This window comes from Aythya ferina (assembly GCF_964211825.1).
Source record: "Aythya ferina genome assembly, chromosome: 4".
NCBI lineage: Eukaryota > Metazoa > Chordata > Aves > Anseriformes > Anatidae > Aythya > Aythya ferina.
Genome location: NC_140300.1, coordinates 56519676 through 56537884, shown reverse-complemented (window position 1 = coordinate 56537884; position 18209 = coordinate 56519676). Strand labels below are relative to the sequence as shown.

The 18209-nt window shown below is 41.8% G+C and overlaps 1 protein-coding gene across 7 annotated transcripts in view; it reads left to right on the top strand.

Annotated features, from left to right (window-relative positions):
• Positions 1-18209, top strand: part of LOC311436376 (putative claudin-24) — a 55010-nt gene that overhangs the window by 22582 nt on the left and 14219 nt on the right. For 2 of the 7 annotated variants that reach the window (XR_014692790.1, XM_084518498.1), the window contains exon 1: positions 482-593. The exons of 3 other annotated variants lie outside the window; for them this stretch is intronic. The gene's annotated coding sequence lies outside the window, so the exon portion shown is untranslated. 2 more of the 7 variants (XR_014692788.1, XR_014692789.1) reach the window with 2 other exon arrangements.

The following is an 18209-nucleotide window of genomic DNA, read 5'->3' as shown; positions in this document are numbered from 1 at the left end:
ATGTGAGTGTACCCAGGTGACCAGGACACTCATTTGCAATCTAAGGGACAGAGGTCACAGTCAGTTTAACCTGCATAGTGTCTCTTTGATCTCAGCAAAACAACCTAAATTTTGAGCTGTTTGCTCTTCTGGAGCAAGCAAGTCTATCTCAGTTTATCCCTGTAGATTTTAAAACATATGGATCCATCTCAAAGCAAAACTAAATGTCTTTCTTAAACTGCTGCAGATCTTTGCAGTGGTGGAAAGCAGTCTGCTTCCTGCTCTGTTCAAGTGCAAAAGCAACCCCAAAGCTCCTGAATGTCTTCTGTACATAACAGGGATTTAAATCTGCCCTCTTTTCCCCCATCGGGATGGAAAGTTGTGGTGGGATTTCAGACTTAGCAGAAAAGAGCCCCAATACCTAATTAGCCCTGAGCTACACCTGGGGGTGAGGAATGATTGCAGCTGGGTGCTCTGGCAGGAGAGGTAAGGTAGGGGAGCAGGGAAAAGAAAAATCTCACTGTGGTGACAGGGAGTTGGTGCTTGGCTTCAGGAAAATAACAAGATCTTTGTGAACAGCGATCTGAAGGAGAAACAAAGCTGGAGGAAGCCAGGTAAGAGCAGAAACTGCTGTTTATAGCCTGTGGTTTGAAAGCTGGAAGGCTGGGGTGAGGGAGGGGTTGTGCAGAGAATTGTGCTGTGAGAAGTTGAGACCTACTTGCTCTGCAGTGGGCTTTAGCAGGGGATGCAAGAGCTGAGGAGGTCACACTCCAGAGCGCGAAGTGCTGCAGCAAGGCCTTGCTTAGCTCTGGGAAGGAGGCTCTGGTTTTTGTGGTGCTCATGCTAGCTCCTGACCGGGGCTTCCCTCGCACAGCCCAGCAGGATTTGTATGGCAGCACTGGTGTGGAAAGTTGCTGTTTGCAGATAGAGATTAGCCTGAACAAAGGCAAGTGTGGAGTGGTTCCTTGGCTGAGGCTTTCTGTGGACTTTTCTGTAAATTAACCTTTTCCCGCCCTGAAGAAAGATGTAGCAAGATCTGTGTGTGCCTACAGCAGTGCAGTTGGTGCTTCATAACTTTGGTATTTCTATTTCTGAGACAGTTTCCTGGTTTTCATAAATAGCGTCCTGTCTGTTCCTTCATGTGAATGGCTGGTGATAGGCAGGTATATTGCATGAGTGCTTATGGATTTCTTTCTTCCCTATAATGGCTGTGATGGAGGCTCTTGAAACTGCTTTCCAGAGAGGTTACAGGCAGCACGGTTGCAAAGCTGGTTGTTATTGCTGGGGTGCTTCACTGTAGAGCCTGCGTGCTCTGGAGGCCTGCCTGAATCTGGAATGGGGGACTTCAAAGGGCTGGTGGTATACATGTATACCCCATTGGTCAATGTGAGCAAGGAAGCTTGTTTTTTTTTTTTTTTTTTTGTTTGTTTGTTTTTTGTTTTGTTTTGTTTTGTTTTTTTCCTGTAGAATTCCAACTAGTTTCACCCCTCAGAAAGAGACCCAAATGGTGCAAGATTTTATTTCTTAATCCAGTTAATTGTATTTATACTGAAATTGTGAGGAAATCTGTACATTACCTGAGGCCTTCTAGTATCAGTAGGGTTCTCTGATGGTGACCCAGAACACGTCTTGCCGACTTACATTACACTGTGTGGTGGTAAGAGCTGGATCTTGTTGTAGAACTCTTCCATAGGACAGGGCTAACTTGAGGAATGTCCCTAGGTCAGCTCAGGAGCTACCATTTTGAACACGTACATGATCCAGCAGAGCTCTAGTAGCTTGTCCTGTTTCCATTGAGAAGTTTCTTTGCTTCAAGTGGAAGCATTTAACTCATTTAGAGAATGATTGGGGTAGATGTCTGTTTTGCAAAACCAGAATAGTCTCTCTCATACATATTTTTGTCTCAGTGTAAAAATGTTCTGAGCTGCTGCTCTCCTAATAACGTGTGAGATTTATCTCTTGTCACCCTCAGCATTTTTAAGTGGCATGTATCAGAAAGTGATTAGTTTCTGTCGCAAAATGGGCTGAAAGAAGCAGTGTTGCTTATCTTTGAAACATTCAGAGCTTTCATCTTCTGCAGTGACAGTGTTCAATATTAAAACATTAGCTTCTGCTAATTGGAGAAACAGATATTCTAACAAGAAATCCTTCTAAAACTGTTTCATTACATCTATTCCTGTTAAACATTAACTTTCAGTTTGAATTACATGCTGGAAACAATTGCATTAGAAGCACTTTTGTGATTAAGAAGTTATTAAAAAAGTCACTAAAATCCTCCTTAAGTATATTGATGTCATCTTACGCTTTTATCTGTGTGTCTTAAGGCTCTAATGGCACTAGAAATAATATCTCAAAATGCATCTCCCCATAATTCCCATTGGCGTGCTGAAAGGTACTATTAAGATCATTAAGAGCATAGTCTCCTTATGTTCCCATCAGCTTTCCATTAATTTACAGTTAGAGTTCTAAACTACAGCAAAGTTAATATTTACAGCAAGATAATACCATACTAATAGAAACGTGAGGCACACTTATTCTTCTTGGCTGTGAATATTACTGTCTCGGTGGCACACGTTGTGTGCTCATAGGATTTACGTGCTGGCTAGACACGTGCAGACAACAAGAGCACCCAGAATCCTTGCTGGACATGCTCAAATTCATCAGGCTGTCCTGTCCTAAAAACTTGGTTATATACCAAGCACTGAGCCCCTGCTGTGTTTCCAGATGTTCCCTCAGAGTGCTGCTAGGAACAATAGCAAGTAGGCTTTATGGTAGATGAGCATGATATACAGGCTGTACAGCAACTCTTCGGGGTGAGCCCACTGTGTTTGTACAGCTGGGGTTTGAGGGGCATGCGAGCTGTGTGTGTCTAGCAGTGAGTTGTGAGGTTACAACCCATGCACAGTCAAGAAGTGAGTTGTGTTTGCCAGAGCAATTGAATTAGGCTTTCTGCAGATTCAGGCCTGCACTGATGTATTTGATGACAGAAAACTGGAAGCTCAGATTTGGATGCAATTCAAGGACTCCAGAAGCTGGTACTTCAGGCATGAATTTGGTCTACCTGTACTAGCAGGCTGCTTCCTCTGTTTGCAGGTTGGGAAAGGGACAACGCTATATTCTTTCCAGATGTGACAAAATAAACTTTTTGTTGGACTAAAGCATATTTTCATGCATTTGTTACCGTCTGCAAAGACATGTTAGCTTCCATCAGATGGGGAGGTAGTAAATTTCATTGACAACTTGTTTCTTGCTGCTGGCAGTCTTCTGTGCCTAACTCACAGATCTGTCTTTGCTGGGGCCATTTCTAATGTTCCAAAATTGAAAGCAGTTTCAAACAACTGTCTGCTTGAAAGCTGTCATAAAGCTGAGGAGAATGAATTCTTTTTTTATCTAGCCCCAGGCTTCCCATCTGATTATTGGCTGTGCTCCTGGGAAGGATGGGGGCCCTGATTAAGAGCAGAGAAAGAAAGTTGAGGCAAGTGTTGTTACTTAGTACAGCATCTAGTTTTATTTTGCATTGGTCGGAGTCTCAGTGAACTTCTGCAATAATATTACTTAGATGTGGCCCTTTTCATCAGACCTGCAGGGTAACTATTACTGAAAGTTTTAATTTTATTTATTTTTTGACTGAAAGTCCTTCAGGACCAGGCACTGGCATTTTGTACGCTGTCATAGCATGTCTCCCAGCACTGCTCCATTTGTGCCTAGGATCAGAGTAGTTGTATAATGAACAGAGAAACAAATGGCAAATGACTCTCAATTGCTTTTGCGTTGCGCTAACTGCACTAAGGTATTTGTTTAAATGAAAGCTTTTAGCATAAATAGCTATGCATACAGAAACCAATTAAGGTTTGGAGAGGTCTACCTAAAATTTCTATTTGCTTCCACAACAGCTGTAAGAATGAAATAAACAGAATAGTCTGACAGGAACCATATGCTGTTTCTTATGTTAGAGCAATAACAATCAAGTTGTAGTACATTATTGCAGTAGTGTTAAAATGTTTGTAAGCTGTGTAATAAGGATGTTTTGCAGCACGTCTCTTGGAGGCTGAAGAACTCAAGCTGCATTTAATTGAAAACTCAATCTTTGAAAACACTTGTCAGCTCAGGTCATAACACAAGAGAAGTAACATAAGAGTTAAGTATAATGTTAATCAATAGTCTGTTGTAACTTTCTCTGAGGTATGTAACCAAGTGGTTTGCTTTATGAATACACGTAAACCATCTGGAAATAACCCCCTTAAATGTCTCACGTTTAAGTGGAGAGGGAATTTATCCATGGGGAAACTGTCTGGAACTGTTGTTCATCCCTTTCTGCAAACCTGTGGTCAGGTAGTAATAAACTTTTATATTTTACTTGTTTCAAAATTGTATTTGTCTTAAAAGGTATTAGTATATGGAACAACAGAAAACATTGTATATGTGAATAACTTCTTATGTGATTTGTTTAAAAGAACAAATTTTACTTAAATAGAGGTAAATCTAGCAAGTCGGGGCTAGTTTATGTTACAGTAAATGATTCTGGCCTTCTAGAAATTGGATACTTAGACACAATAGCAGCATAAGCATAAAAAAATCCTCTGTTGCACAGATAAAGTAATTTTTAAAATGCCACCACAACCTTGTACAACATGCACCTTTTTAGCACTGAGCTCCTAACATAATTTTGATGACTGTCAGGTTTGACTTTTAAAAATGTAAATAATATGGCAATGGAAATTAGAATTTGCTGTACTTGCCATATGTAAACCCATGCCTCAGGTTGAAGACTTGCTAGAATCTGAAAAATTTTACATTTGAATGCTTATGTAATGTCCTTAAAAGAACAGAGCTCTGCTACAGCTTTCCAAAACTAAGAAAGAGAAATAGAATGTAGAGGCTTAAGGGGAGAAGGTTTAGTTCTGCTTCACTCATGTTTCGTTCCTCAGGTTTAAGTTTCCCATTTTTTCTGTCTTTCCAGTTATGCCTGACACCATAGCGTAAGGAAGGTTTATATCAATCTCAGATCTTGTTCCTAAATAATCTCTTAGAGATCATGGATTTTCTTTAAATTGATTTTTTTTTTTTCTACAATCCTGTTAGTGTAATGAAATGAAGGCTGCTATTCTTCACCTGAAGGCATATCAAACTAGTGGCATTTGCCTTCATATTAGGAATATAAAGCAGCAGGAGACAGCAAGGAAACAAGATCCTGCTTTAATCAAAAATGTTACCGCTGTCATGTCCTGCTAAATACGGGCTTGGGTTGATAGTCACTTGGGTCAAGTCACTGATATTGACTTGGGTGCCTCAGAGATGCCTGAGTCAAGAAGAAAGGTGGAAATGTATTAAAATATATAGAAAATCAATTCGTGCTGAGGAGTATCTTGGGCAAATTGTGGTGTGTTCTGAGGGGGCTATCAGGACCAGCTGTAATATAATAGTTATTGAAGGACTGGGGGAGGAGGTAAGGCAGGAATACCAACAGGTGGAAGTATTACTTCCTGGCAAGGAAGAAGAGACAAGGTACTTGGCCTTCCACATCTGGTTGTGAGTTTGTTGCTAATAACAGATCCTGAAGCTGAGTTTCTTTCCTTCTGTAAACAAGACGTCCAGGTAGAAAGTGGTGATAGATGACAGAGTTACAGCTGAAGTTGATAAAAGGTGTCACTCAGTTTAGAATTGCTTATTTTGGCACAAAATAACATAAAAAATAGCTAATGCAATTAACAAAATATATTTTTGGATTCAAAGATTGGGGATAGGTAGCCCTGACTGTGATTATAGGCCTTGAGATTTATAGCTCGCTCATTATTCACTCTCTAGGATGCTAATGGGATCCCTGAGCTGTGTATTATTGGAATTTATGGGCAAATGGCGATGTAGCAACATGCTGAGTTGTTGGAAATTTCCATATTTGCTGTGTTTTGATGGAAGACTCTTCATGGAAATGTGTTTCCTAATTTGGTTTGGCCTCCTTGCTGCCAGCAGATGCTTGTGAGGTTATATGAAATAATTTTGTACTACTTGCTAGAAAATACAGAATGGCGAGTTGAGTTGGGATTATGGGAACATAAGAAATTAGCATTTTCAGCCTTTTGCATCTGAGACTAAATAAAGGCACCTTGAAGGGGGAAATGAGGTGTCCATGAAGCCAAGTCCACCAGAAATTCTGGAATTTTAATCCTCTTGTTCCACATACTCAGGAGCACTGAGGCCTCCTATCTTTCTCAGAAGAAAAGGTAAATCTTATTCTTGGGATTAAATTCTTCTGGATTTGTGCATAACAGAGTTTTGATTAAGTAGTAGGCACTGGGGTATCTAACTGACCTGACAGTACTTGTTCTGGGATAAGAGGGAAAGATCTAAGAAACAAAACACATACCATCAGTCTTACTTTTCCTTTTTTATGTTTGCCTCACCTGGAAGCATGAAAAAAAATCTGGTGTCAATGGTTGATCAAAAAGCTAGAGCAGTGCATGTCTGTTAGTAAAAACACTGGAGCTGCTGTGTAATTTTCATCTATTCAATCTCACAGGATGAGAGCGTTACAGTAGGGTCACTTTTCAGATCCAAGACTCCGTGCTGATTTCCACCCCAGGTGACTTAATTCAGTAGGGTTAAATAGCAAGCTATATGCTTCCTAAATTACAGATACTTGCTATCCTTATGTTTGTTTTTTATTCATTACTGGATTGTACTCATGACACGTTCTTACTCTTTTCTGATTTATAATGGAACTCTTTATTGAATTATTGAGCACAACTTTTAAATAAAACATCAAAGAATTCTCTTCTACCGTCACTTCTCCTACAGTCATAAGATGCATCAACCCTTAGGACCACTTTCTTTATCAGAATACTAACACTTCTAGACTTATTCCTAAATGTGCTGTGCACTAAAATCCACTATAGCCTTTTTTTTTTTCCTTTTGAAAGTGAGATGACTTGCCTAATAATTATGCAAGATTAGATTGCTTTATGTACAAGTATCTTACATAGGATCTCTTTGCACATCTGAGGTGGCCAGTAAGAACCCATGGTTTCGTCTGCTCTGAATCCCATTTTACAGGTGAGAGAGAACAAAGTACTTACAGAAAATGTCTGTAAATTGCTTCTTAAAAATAAGTCCATAATGAGTTTAGAAAAAGACCAGAGTCTGACTTCCAGCCTACGGTCCTCTTCCTTGTTCTGTATGCTATTCCTTGTTTTGGGTACTGCTTTGCTTAGGCTACCTGGAGAGCTGCAGTGAATCCAGACTTGGTTATAAAACTGAACTGCCATCATTTGTCTGCCATACAGTTTGTATGGAAATCAAACTTAGAGTTCAGGTCTTCTCATGGCCACTTGTGTTAGCTGTACGTGTTAATGCTTTATTGGGATTTGTCTGCTTGTTTCAATGCATTAACACTGGGATCACTGTTGTAGAATAGCTTTATGCTACCTTTGAGGTCCTTGTCACTTCCATAGAGCCAGTAAGTCTGGTTTGTGCCTGGAGGAGATTAGTGTTTAGTTTGCACGTAACAAAGACAGGGAGTAAAGCACTACTCAGTTCTTGCAGAACCCCAAGAAATGGTTTGCACTGTGAGTGTTACGCTTTAAGGATGGATGAGATGAGGCTACTGGGAACAGCATTCAATTTCTGAAAGTAAAGCGTAAGCTTTGATTCACAGAAAATGAAACTTGGAACAGCTTGGCACTATTTTTTAAATGAAATACCAGAAGGAATACATAACTGTTATATGTTTAAACGTTTAATTTGTGTGGACGCTTATTTAATATATATTTTTGTGATCTGGCTATTTTTCTAAAGGCTAGCAAAGGCATGCTAGGATATCTGAACTGGAAACCCTTTCTATTGTATCTTGTCTATTGTATTGTACTCCCTCAAAAGGGAATAGGCAAGAAAAACAACTGATTTCAGTACTGACTTTGAAAAAGGGGTGTGTGTGTGTGAAGGGAACATTGCTTCACTGGCGAGAGTTTTCTCTAACTTTGGCCCAAGATCAGGTTTTCTGAAGCTGAGCAAGATTTCAGTAAGTGCTTGGGCGAAACGATGAAAGAACAGTCAGCGAAGAGCTTTGAATGCAAAGACACTGCCTCGAGACTTGGGAAGGCCCTGACCTGCCTTTAGGAGGAGGCTGGTAAATATGTTGAGGAAGCTGCGCTATCTGCTTGTCCCAGTTTTCGGCTGTTCCCTAGCTTCTGTTGCTGGTCACTGACAGAAATAGCATTTGAGCTAAGCAGCACTTTGGGGCCTGCCACGCAGTGCCCGTGATCTGTGTTTACTTGTGTGGATTTGGCGAGATTTATGAGACTCTGGGCAACAGAAGATTTTTCTTATTGTTTGGGGCTGTTAGTATGTTTTCAGTTGGAGCTCTCCTAAAAGACTGATTCCCCTGCCCCCTCATTTAAAAGCAAAGCAAGGTAGTCAAAGATGGTTCACAATGTAGTTAGATATAAAACTGCCTTTTGAATCCTGCATCAACCCACCTCCTTGACAGCTTCTCATACAAATCCTAACAATGGAGTTTCTTTGCTTTATGATCTGAATTATTTTCCCTTTTGCCTTCAAGGCCCTAGCAATGTCTTTATAAATTAGTTTTTTATACATATATCAGGTGCTCGTGGCAGTGCAGGGTCAAATATTCTGTAATCATTATCTAATACTGAATATACACATGTAGCATTTCAAAGATCTGCTTTAGTTTGCAGCGTTTCTGTGAGGCATGCTATCAAAGAAAGCTTCTTGTCCCAGTTTCCCCAGCTGACTGTAAATCTTTCTTGCCTTTACTGCTCGAATGTTAGTAGGCATCTCTTGTGCAGCTCTCAGCTTTCTATCAACTACTGCTTCTTCCCTGAGCTGTTGGAAACTCCCAAATTATACATCCGTAGCTCATGTTTCATTTGCAAGAATCATTCATTTCTGCCCTTAATTCCTGTTCCAGCTGGCAGTGGGGATTGTGGCAGTCCCAGACTGTGCTGCAGTACTTGACACTGCAGATCCTTCTACTGAAACTTGAGCGTCTTCTTTCCATCACGCTGCAAGGTCTTTTCATCTGTTATTGGTTGTTTAGGTTGTTTGCTAGGCCCCAACAGCATATTTTCACTCCTACTGTGCTCTGATACAAAAAGCTAAATTGTATAAAAGACAAAGGAGACAGGGTTTTCGTTATCTTTTTGCCAGGAGAGTTCCTAAATTTTTCCCTGATCCACTTCTCCTGGCCTCACACAAATAATGTAGCTCCACAGCCACCAGCAGGTGAGAAGATGCTGTTGTGCTGGGGGCTCAGCATGGTAGTACAGCACTGCTGCTGTGTATGGGACTCCTGCTTTGGTCACAGCTGGCTTCCTCAGATCCATGAGGATCACTGGCTTTGCAGTTTGGGTTCCCTCAGGTCTGGAGACTGAGCTGTGTTTTCCTGTACAAGTCTGAGAAGCCAGTTTAATTGGTAGGCTTTGTGGCACGTGCTTTGAAGGCAAGGAAGGTAAATGTTCAGTGTGGTACCAGTGAGATGATCTGTGCATGCTAATGTCTTCTGTGCCCTGGAAAATAATCCAGGAGTTCCATAATTAAGAGGGAGAAAGTGCCAAAGCTGTAAACCGACTTGCATTATTTTCTGATACATACTACACCTCAGGTGGACTTGGTATTTAGGAACTGTGCTTCCAATTTTTAACAAGGTGCTCCCAAGCTATATCCTTTCCCTTTCCTTTTCTCAAGCCACCTCACTTCCAGCCTTTCACAGTTTGGTGGTAGTTTCATTTTTTGACTCCTAGCAGAAATATGAAATAGGCTGCTTTTGTCTTGCGTTTGTGGAGATGTGCTAAGAGTCCAGCAGGGAGCTCTGCGATCAAACGTTTCTGAAAGCAAACTGTGTGCGGAGGTGGGAGACAGGTTTCTGTGTCGGAGTTTCATGGAGGGATACCTGCATGCTCTCCACCCTGCCTAGCAGGGAGTAGGGGAAGGGGGATGCTTCTCAGCCCCCATCTTCGTCCATGGCTGTGCTGGGAGCTGGGAAAGGTCCTTGTCTTTTACATCAGTAGAAGACCAAGTGTGTGTGCACTGCGAGGAGCACGAACTTCGTACCAGAATTAAAAATTGTAGTAAATCATAAACTGAATCAGATTTTTATGATGGTGTCAACAACAAGAAAAACTACTTTTGTTTAGGGACTGTGCCATCAGGAATGTTGTATGCAAGGTGGCAGACAATGTCCACCTCTGTGACATTGCTTAAGAAAGAAGAACAAAAGGGGAGGACAAGAACAATGGCCTTAGGAGACATGATCTGTATTCCAGGGCTTCATTAGAATTGGTTGCTTAAGAATGCTGGATTTTTTTTTTTTTCTGTCATTGGAGGCTTTTAAAGATAAGCTAAATACGTGTCTGTTAGTCTAGGCTTGCTGTACTTTGTCTTGTAAGAAGATGGGCAAAAATGATTTGTAATGATTCTGTCAACTTATCTGAAAACAATAGGTAACTTTATCCCACCTTTCTGGGGAAACTCCACAGGTTAAGCACACTTCTACACCCTGCTGTCAGCGGTCTTCATGTGAGCTGTGGTTCTTGCAGACGCGGGTCAGGTAGAGAACTTGCACTCCTTGAGGGATGTAATGCCCCATTTTTCTCTCTAGCAATACAGCAGCAAAATCTGTGATCATTGTCCTGCAGAGAAGTGATAATTAGGTAAAGAGAAAGCATGATAATATGATGTAGCATAAAGGGTTTTCACATGAATACAGATGCATTACTCCCAACCATTGAACCTACACTTTATGAAAATCATCATGCATTTGGTGCCAGGAGCTCTCTCCTAATCTCATGCCATCTGTGCATCTGGCAGAATATTACAGGAAATTCATTTGTACGTCCACTTGGGAGTGTACCCTTCCTATTTAAAAACAAAAACAAAAAAAAATCCCACCACTTTTAGATGATATCTTATGATGAAAGATACTAGTTTTTAAGCAGAATACTGTTGAGAGGATTAATTCTTTTCCATTTTTATTTATTGGGCTGGAGGAGTTGTTTTCTCAAAATGGTGTCACCAGCTCACAACTATACCAGCGCAGTGCTGTTCACAATATTCCCATCTTCAGGAGACGTTTCAACAAGAAATAGGTTTCTGTCCTGAAGTGTACGGTCAACAGAAAAATAACTCTGACAATGGTAATAATAGTGGTGTGAAAGAAGAGAGGTCTACTTTCCCAGATGAATTCTCTTACAGTGTGGTAGCTGGCAGTGTGTGTGCTTTATTGAGCTCATGACAGTAGGCAGGTGGGTTCACCACAAGAGATCGCCACTCTCATCTGTTTTGAGGTGACGATTTAATAGGTAGGACTCCTCGGCATGGAGAAGACCTCTGTGTAAGGATGTTAAAGAAGTATTAAGTATGAAAACAAATGAATTGTTCTGAGGTAATGAGTTATGTTAGGAAGCATTGTGAACAAGCAGTCAAAAGAATGAGGTGCTAGCAAATAAAACGATCTAGCAGTGAGTTTACAATTAAAGGGGAAAACATGATACAAGGCAAAACTAAACTGTGGAAGCTGTAAGATGCTCTGGATGTGGTAAATGTGTACTTTTTCAGGCAAATTCACCGGGGAAAGATCCATCAAAGGTTTTTAAAGATGTATACTTGAAGTCCAAGTTTGGGAAATCTTTACGCTGTAGGAAGAAGACAGTACCAATCTATCCTTATCACATTCTTGTCTTTTATTCCTTCCTGGTTATCTGCTGCTGAGCCAGATAGACCTTTGGCTTGGCCTGGTGTCCTATAGCCTTGTGTTCACTTGAATATATTTGCACAGCTACGTTTACTAATACTAAGCTCAGTGATGTGCACATGTGCACTTTATATATTTCTTTAACACATGCAGTTGCTGGATTATTTATTTATTTATTTATTTATTTTTTACAAAATAATACAAGGATTTGAGTACATTGCAGATTAGTCACTTTATCAGGATCACTTGCTGTGTACTATGAAAGAGAAAAAGTCAATTCTTCTGTGTGACCAGTGAAAAAGAATTCAAAGCAGATGTCTGCTCAAGTGAACACAGCTTGTCTTTATGTTGGGAAATATATGAACTGTAATCATTTCCACAATCGTTTTCTTGCAGTCAGAACCTAAGCCTCTTTGCTGCCTTTCATTTGTGGTAAAGCATTCTCTGTTTAAGTGTTTAAACCTATGGTACAGAGGTAGCGCTCACCTCTGTGCAAGTAGTGTTTAGAAAGTGTGTGGTACTCCGCAGAAGATACTTAGCACTTTTGCAGGATTATTTCCAATATGTAGTGATCATCAGTTAGGTAAAAGGAAAATAATCATCATGTAACTGTTGCTGAGGTCTAAGATTAGAAGTCTTCAGCAGTTGCCTCTCTCTGGGTTGCTACTGGACAGAGCCAGGCATTACCTCAATCTCCTGATGCAGATGTAATCAGGACGCCTGTCTCAGCTATACAGCATTTTGCAGTACGTGGTGCGTTGGATGTGTTAGTGGATTCTCCACATCATCCTTCTCACCGCTGCAGGCAGTATTTGACATCAGAGGATGCTGCTGAGTGGCAGCGAACAGTGGGAGGGCCAGGGGAAAGTGAAGGGAGGAAACTGTTGTTGCTTCTTCTCCCCCTGCACCCATTTCTTCCTCAGGGAGCCCATTTGGCCCTGTAGAAAAGGGTCAAATAGAGAGTTCTCACTGCCCTCCTGAAGGGAGTTGAATGAATACACAGAGGGCTTTGGGCTTTTTTTGTGTGTAATGGATGGAAGGTGAGAGGAAGCAGAAGGAAGGTGTGGGAACGAATGTTACGGAAGATGACAGTAAGAGGTGGATGAATAGGTTTTAAATAATACTGATAAATATTAGTGGTTTAGTTTGTTAATGATGTGATGTCACAAACTCTTTCAAGTATAAACTTGCTAAGATTTCATTTGTGGGGGAAGAAAAACTTCTTTTTGTAGCAAAAAGCTCTGTAGCACTAGAGAGAACAGTCACTTGCTAGGAAAGACCTTCCCTTTCTGCATCTCGTAGCTCCCAGCGCCTTAAGAGGTACAACACTTAAACTGTTTAGCCAGTAGAATCTAATGGGGAAAAAAAAAAAATCAAACTGCTACAGAATTTGTTTAGCTTCCTCTCTCTCTCTTTCTCCCCACGTCCCAATTATGGCAGATGAACAAAACGCCACAGGTGTCCCTCGCCTCCTTCACTTGTCAGACATTCTCATGTCTCATTTCACACCCTGGCTAGCTCAATGTTATAAGATATGTGCAATCTTCTAATTTATGGTTAACAAGTCTATATTATCTTTGAAATCCCTGTTGTCATGCAGTAACAATTCCCAGTGCAGGTTCAACTCGGTGCTACGAATTTCTCATAAGTTTACTGAAAATATGAAACAAGTCTTAAGGAAAGAGGGAAAACTTGTTATAAAAATTGTTTGCAGGTGTCAAATGAAGAGCGCTGTAGAAATACATGTGTGTAACACTTAAACCAGAGTCTCGTAATAAGAGATGGATAATGATAAGCCTGTACGTTTCACAGCTCAGAAATTAATTTCTTAGACTTCTGTCATTCAAGAAAATCACATTCCAATCACTGCAAGTGACCTGAGTTTTCATACTTACAGTAATCTCCTGTATTAACAGTGTACCAGAACTAGTTCCCTGAAGGATAAGGCTAATTTCCTTACCCAGTCAGCCCTCACTTTGAAGTCTGGATTGGGATGGTGATGGAAAAGTTCCTGCAAAGGTTGAAGTACTGAGCCTTAAAGCATTCTTTATTCTTCCAGTATAATGACGGCAAATCCACCCTCTCTCATTTCAATCTTTTGAGTAAGTTCCTAAAGCAGAGAGAGGCAGTTTCACCTCGCTGTGCTTAACCCTTTTAGTTCCTTTCCCTTCTAGATCTTGTCCAACTGCTGTTAATCCTACAGGACATCTTATTCCAAGATTTTGATTAATCTTGCAAAAGTGCAGTTTTTAGCAAGGCTTTTCACTTCTAGGAGTACATTTCTGTTGCTTATGTGATACGCTCTTGTTTAAGCTGCTTAATGAATTATATCCGGTGTTTGAAGAGGAAAGATATGCAGGGTTGGGCAGCCCTTGCAATATCGAATAGCTGAGAATATGCCTATTTGAGGAGGGAGGCCCTTTGTCCAAAGGCTCTGCGGCTCCTTACTGCCTCTCCTGAAGATGCTAAGGGGGGCACATGCATGCTGAGCCTGCTGCCCTCGCCCCAGCTCTGCCTCGCGCTCTGTGTGCCAGCCGTGGTGCAGCAGTGCTGTGAAACCATCCCCAGCAGCCGCACGCTGATTGCTAGGGTACGCTCTCTGCCCGTGTCAAGGATCAGAAGAGGTGATAAGGCCTTTGTGATAATTTGCTTTGCCTCTATTGACCTGTCCTCTTCTGCTGTAACTTCTCCACAAAATATTTGGCGGTGTGTGTCATGGCTTGTTTGCTCTAGCAGCATCCAAGCACTCACTGAGGGAAGCTCTCTTTAGATGTAATACAGAAAGAAGTACTGTAGTCTCAAGTCATCACCTCTAAATATCGAGTTAGATATTTTATCAAAGTGTAACGACACCATGAGCTAACTCTGTGCTTCAAAGCATAGCCTCTCTTCCCCTTCTGAAATGGAAATGCTCATTATCTGCATCACTGGCATAACCCCCTCCCTGCTGCCTCTCTTCAGTGCTTTTGTGACAGCTTCTAAGTGTTCAAAATGAAGTATTGCTGTTGTGGATCAGATGTGTATGTAGCAACTAATGCTGTTCATATGCTGGATTATATGGCTGAGGGTGTATCTAATTTGGTAGTGTTAATTTCAGTGGGGGAGACAAGGAAGAAATCAAACAAAAGAAGAATAGTAACAACTTCAGTAATACATAACATTCAGATCAGTCTGTTTCACTTCATTAGAAGGCTATAATATTCCTGCTATCACTATAAAAGTGAAAGCACATAGTTAATTTTTCAGGGAGAAGTCACTCTCTTTTTCTACTGTGGTGCTCTGTGAAGCCCCCTGAAATTTTCAGATCCACCAATACAAATAATTATTTTTGGCCCTGATGTCAAAGTTCACTTAAATGCAGCCTGGAGTAAGGCAATCTGGCTGGCAGCATGAGTTGTGCTCTTTGCTTGATTCTTTGGTTCCCTGAAGGGCACCAAAACCAAAAGATGCTCCAGCATCACCAAGTGGGAGCTTAGCTGGGTAAGCAAATACTAACTCCCAAAACTTGCAGTTCAAGCAGGAAGGTGGAAGGCGAAAGACTGCCAAGCTGAATGAACTAACTCACTTGTAACAAGATGCTGAAGGCACCACCATGCCAGCTTCTGACAGTAGCTGTCTTTTGCTGGCTTATATAAGATTTAGTTATAGAAAAATCTACACACTGGCTCATATTTCCATCTTTTGCATATGCATTTATAAGATGGAAATCCAAAGATAAGAGACACCCATAAATGATTCATGAAAATACTAGATATTTAAATGAGCCATGGAAAATATTTAGGGAACTCAGTTCCCTATCTTCAGTGCAGTCTTCAGAATTAGCAAAAATTATGGCAGTGTCTGGGGAATGCTACTGGAGACACTTTCACTTCATAGATGAGCACGCTTCTGGACTGCTGGAGGAGAATAAACAAACCCTCAACATGAACATGCGTATGTCTTACGTAGGAACTGAAAGTGTAGGAAAGAGTCAGTCTTTTACAATGAGCTGACTGCTTTTGTGGGATTCAATTTCTAATCTGCTCCCAAAGTGCTGCACCTGCTATTTCTTTCTGCTTATGCTGAACAGAAAACTTTGGTTAACTGTGTGGGCTGCAAAGCTGTGTACAGGCAACAATTCTTCAACGCTCCTTGCAGGGGGTAAAGTATCAGTGTACCTGGTGTACAAGTGTACTCTCTGGCCGTGAGGTTCCCAGAAGAGTTAAGGTAGTGCTAAAGCTTGCAAAGGAGATATGTATTTGCAATGTGATTCATAATCCTTGTCTTCAGCCTGAAAGGGTTTGTGGGGTGAAAAGAGTGTAATGCACTCACCTGCATAAAGCAATATACATGCTGAACATCCTCATTCTGCTTTAATCTAGCCAAAATCTAGTCTAGTCTACCTTGCAAATGATGCTTGGAGGTGATGAGAATGAATGGTGTGATTTCCAGCACTTAAAACAGCGTTACAGAAATTGTAGGAACCCAGTTGTGCCCCGTGCTTTATGTTGATGGGCATCAACTGTAATGAGAGCTACGAAAGCTTCGTGTCTCACAGAACTGGCTGCTGAAACACTCAAATGGCAACCGCAGCCCATGTGAAATGTACCCATGTGGGTGTCTGTGGCAAGTGCCGGCCTTTGGGAGGGTGTGATGCTATGGTGAGCCTGCTGCCTCAGTTCTTCACGCTAACATTATTTCAGCTGCATAAGATCCTGTAGGATGGTACTTCTGAACGCTGCATACATTGGGCTTTATTGCAAGCCTACAGAAAAAGGTGCTCCAAGACCAAGCGATCAGAAGCCCTTCTAAATGCAACCTCTCCCTTCCCACCTGAAAGCATGCTGTTCACTGACAGCTAGACAAACACCATCCTTGCTGCAGGGGCTGGCAGGGGAAGCAGAAGGGGCTTGTCCTGGAGCAGCTTACCAGTGCGCGGCCCCATGGCCTCAGCTGTGGGAATCCCTCAGGGGCAGCGACCCTGCCTGGCTGGCTCGGGGGGCAGTGGCCATCTCCACTGAAACGCCTTGAGATGAAAGGGCTGGTGCAGCCTGTGGTGCTTTGGGCCATGCGGCTGTCAGCATCTGCTTCATGTCGTTGCTGAGCACAGCTGGGGCAGAGCCCCACGTGGTGCGTGTCTTGTGGCTGCTGTGTGTCGCCCGGTTCTAACCCCTAGGGTCAGCAGTAGCTCCTTCTGTGTACGCACAAGTTGACCAAAATAATTTTTTTCCAAGAGTAAGACATTTTTAGATGCAAGAGAAAGAAAGAAGTAATGGTGGGGAGGAAAAGTGTAGAAGAATCACAAGGGAGATAGGACTAAGACAGTTACCAACCTGAGATTTCACCTAATCTAGGTTCAGCTAGAAGCCCTTTTGTTTCTTCATGGGCTTGCTGAGATTTTCCTAAGATAGGTAAGTTCCAAGTGAAGGCATTTCAGACCTTGTTACTATCCTGGTAACAAGGCAAATCTTAGCTATTTTTTCTTCCTCTGGAAAAACAGCGATTCTTTTATAATCTTGCACAGGGTAGTATAAGGAAGCTTTTGCTTGCCCCGAGTTACTGTGCGGTTAACAAAAAGCTGCAGAATGGAATTGGCAGCTCTTACTGATGCTGCGGTCTCAGTGCTTCTGACTGCTACAGTTTGAAGGCTGGCATAATGCTGCTGCTATGGTCAGCGTTAGCAGAATGAATGGCTTTCACGTGCCTGATCTTGTGCTTCCACACTGCAGTGATTGTTGGAATTAGCAGCAGGGAAGGAAATGTGAAAGGTTCGTAGATAAGGGAAGTGCAACTGGCTGCTGGTAATAGTCTGGCAGTGACCATGATTTAGAAGTCAAATAAGCATGTAGCCCCTGAATGAGCAGAAGCACTCCTGAAGTGTAGCTGTTTATCTGAAAAATTATTCAAATGACATTATGGAGTTTCTCATTGAATGTTAGGATGATTTCCAGAACTAGTTTCCCTGCTCTGAAAACAGAAAGGGGAGAGAAACAACACTGCCAAATCTGAAAGCACAATCTGGAGTCTGAATGAATTTTTATTTCTTATGCCTAGCGGGTGGCCAAAGTTAGAGCCTTGCTTGCATCAGTTTGTTCCCAGTGTTGTCAGTAATATCCTTGGTGATACCCTGCTCTTGTACATGGTAATTTTTTGACCAGGTGTAAGTTGTTTGCCTGGGTTGGCACGCAAGCACAGGGGAAACAGATCATCTTTCTTTGTGTTGGCTCTTTACAACTTGTGGCAGTAAAAACACGAGGGTTAGGAAGTTTTGGAGACCTTCAGAAGCAGTGCCATGCTCTTCCATCACCCAGTAACCCATTTTGAACAACTGCAAAAGAAAATACGCGGATTTGTCAGACGTGGTTCTGTATCACATCCAGCAAATGAAGCCAAGGGAGGCTGGAGAGAACCTCAGGGTTGTACATGCGTGCATGTTTGCTCTGCTCAGCTTTCTCCCATACAGGCTGTGCTGCTGCCTGTGGGTGGCAATAACAGACAAGTGTTCTCCCTGCTGACCCAGCAGGCAAGCAGCAGTACAGCTAAC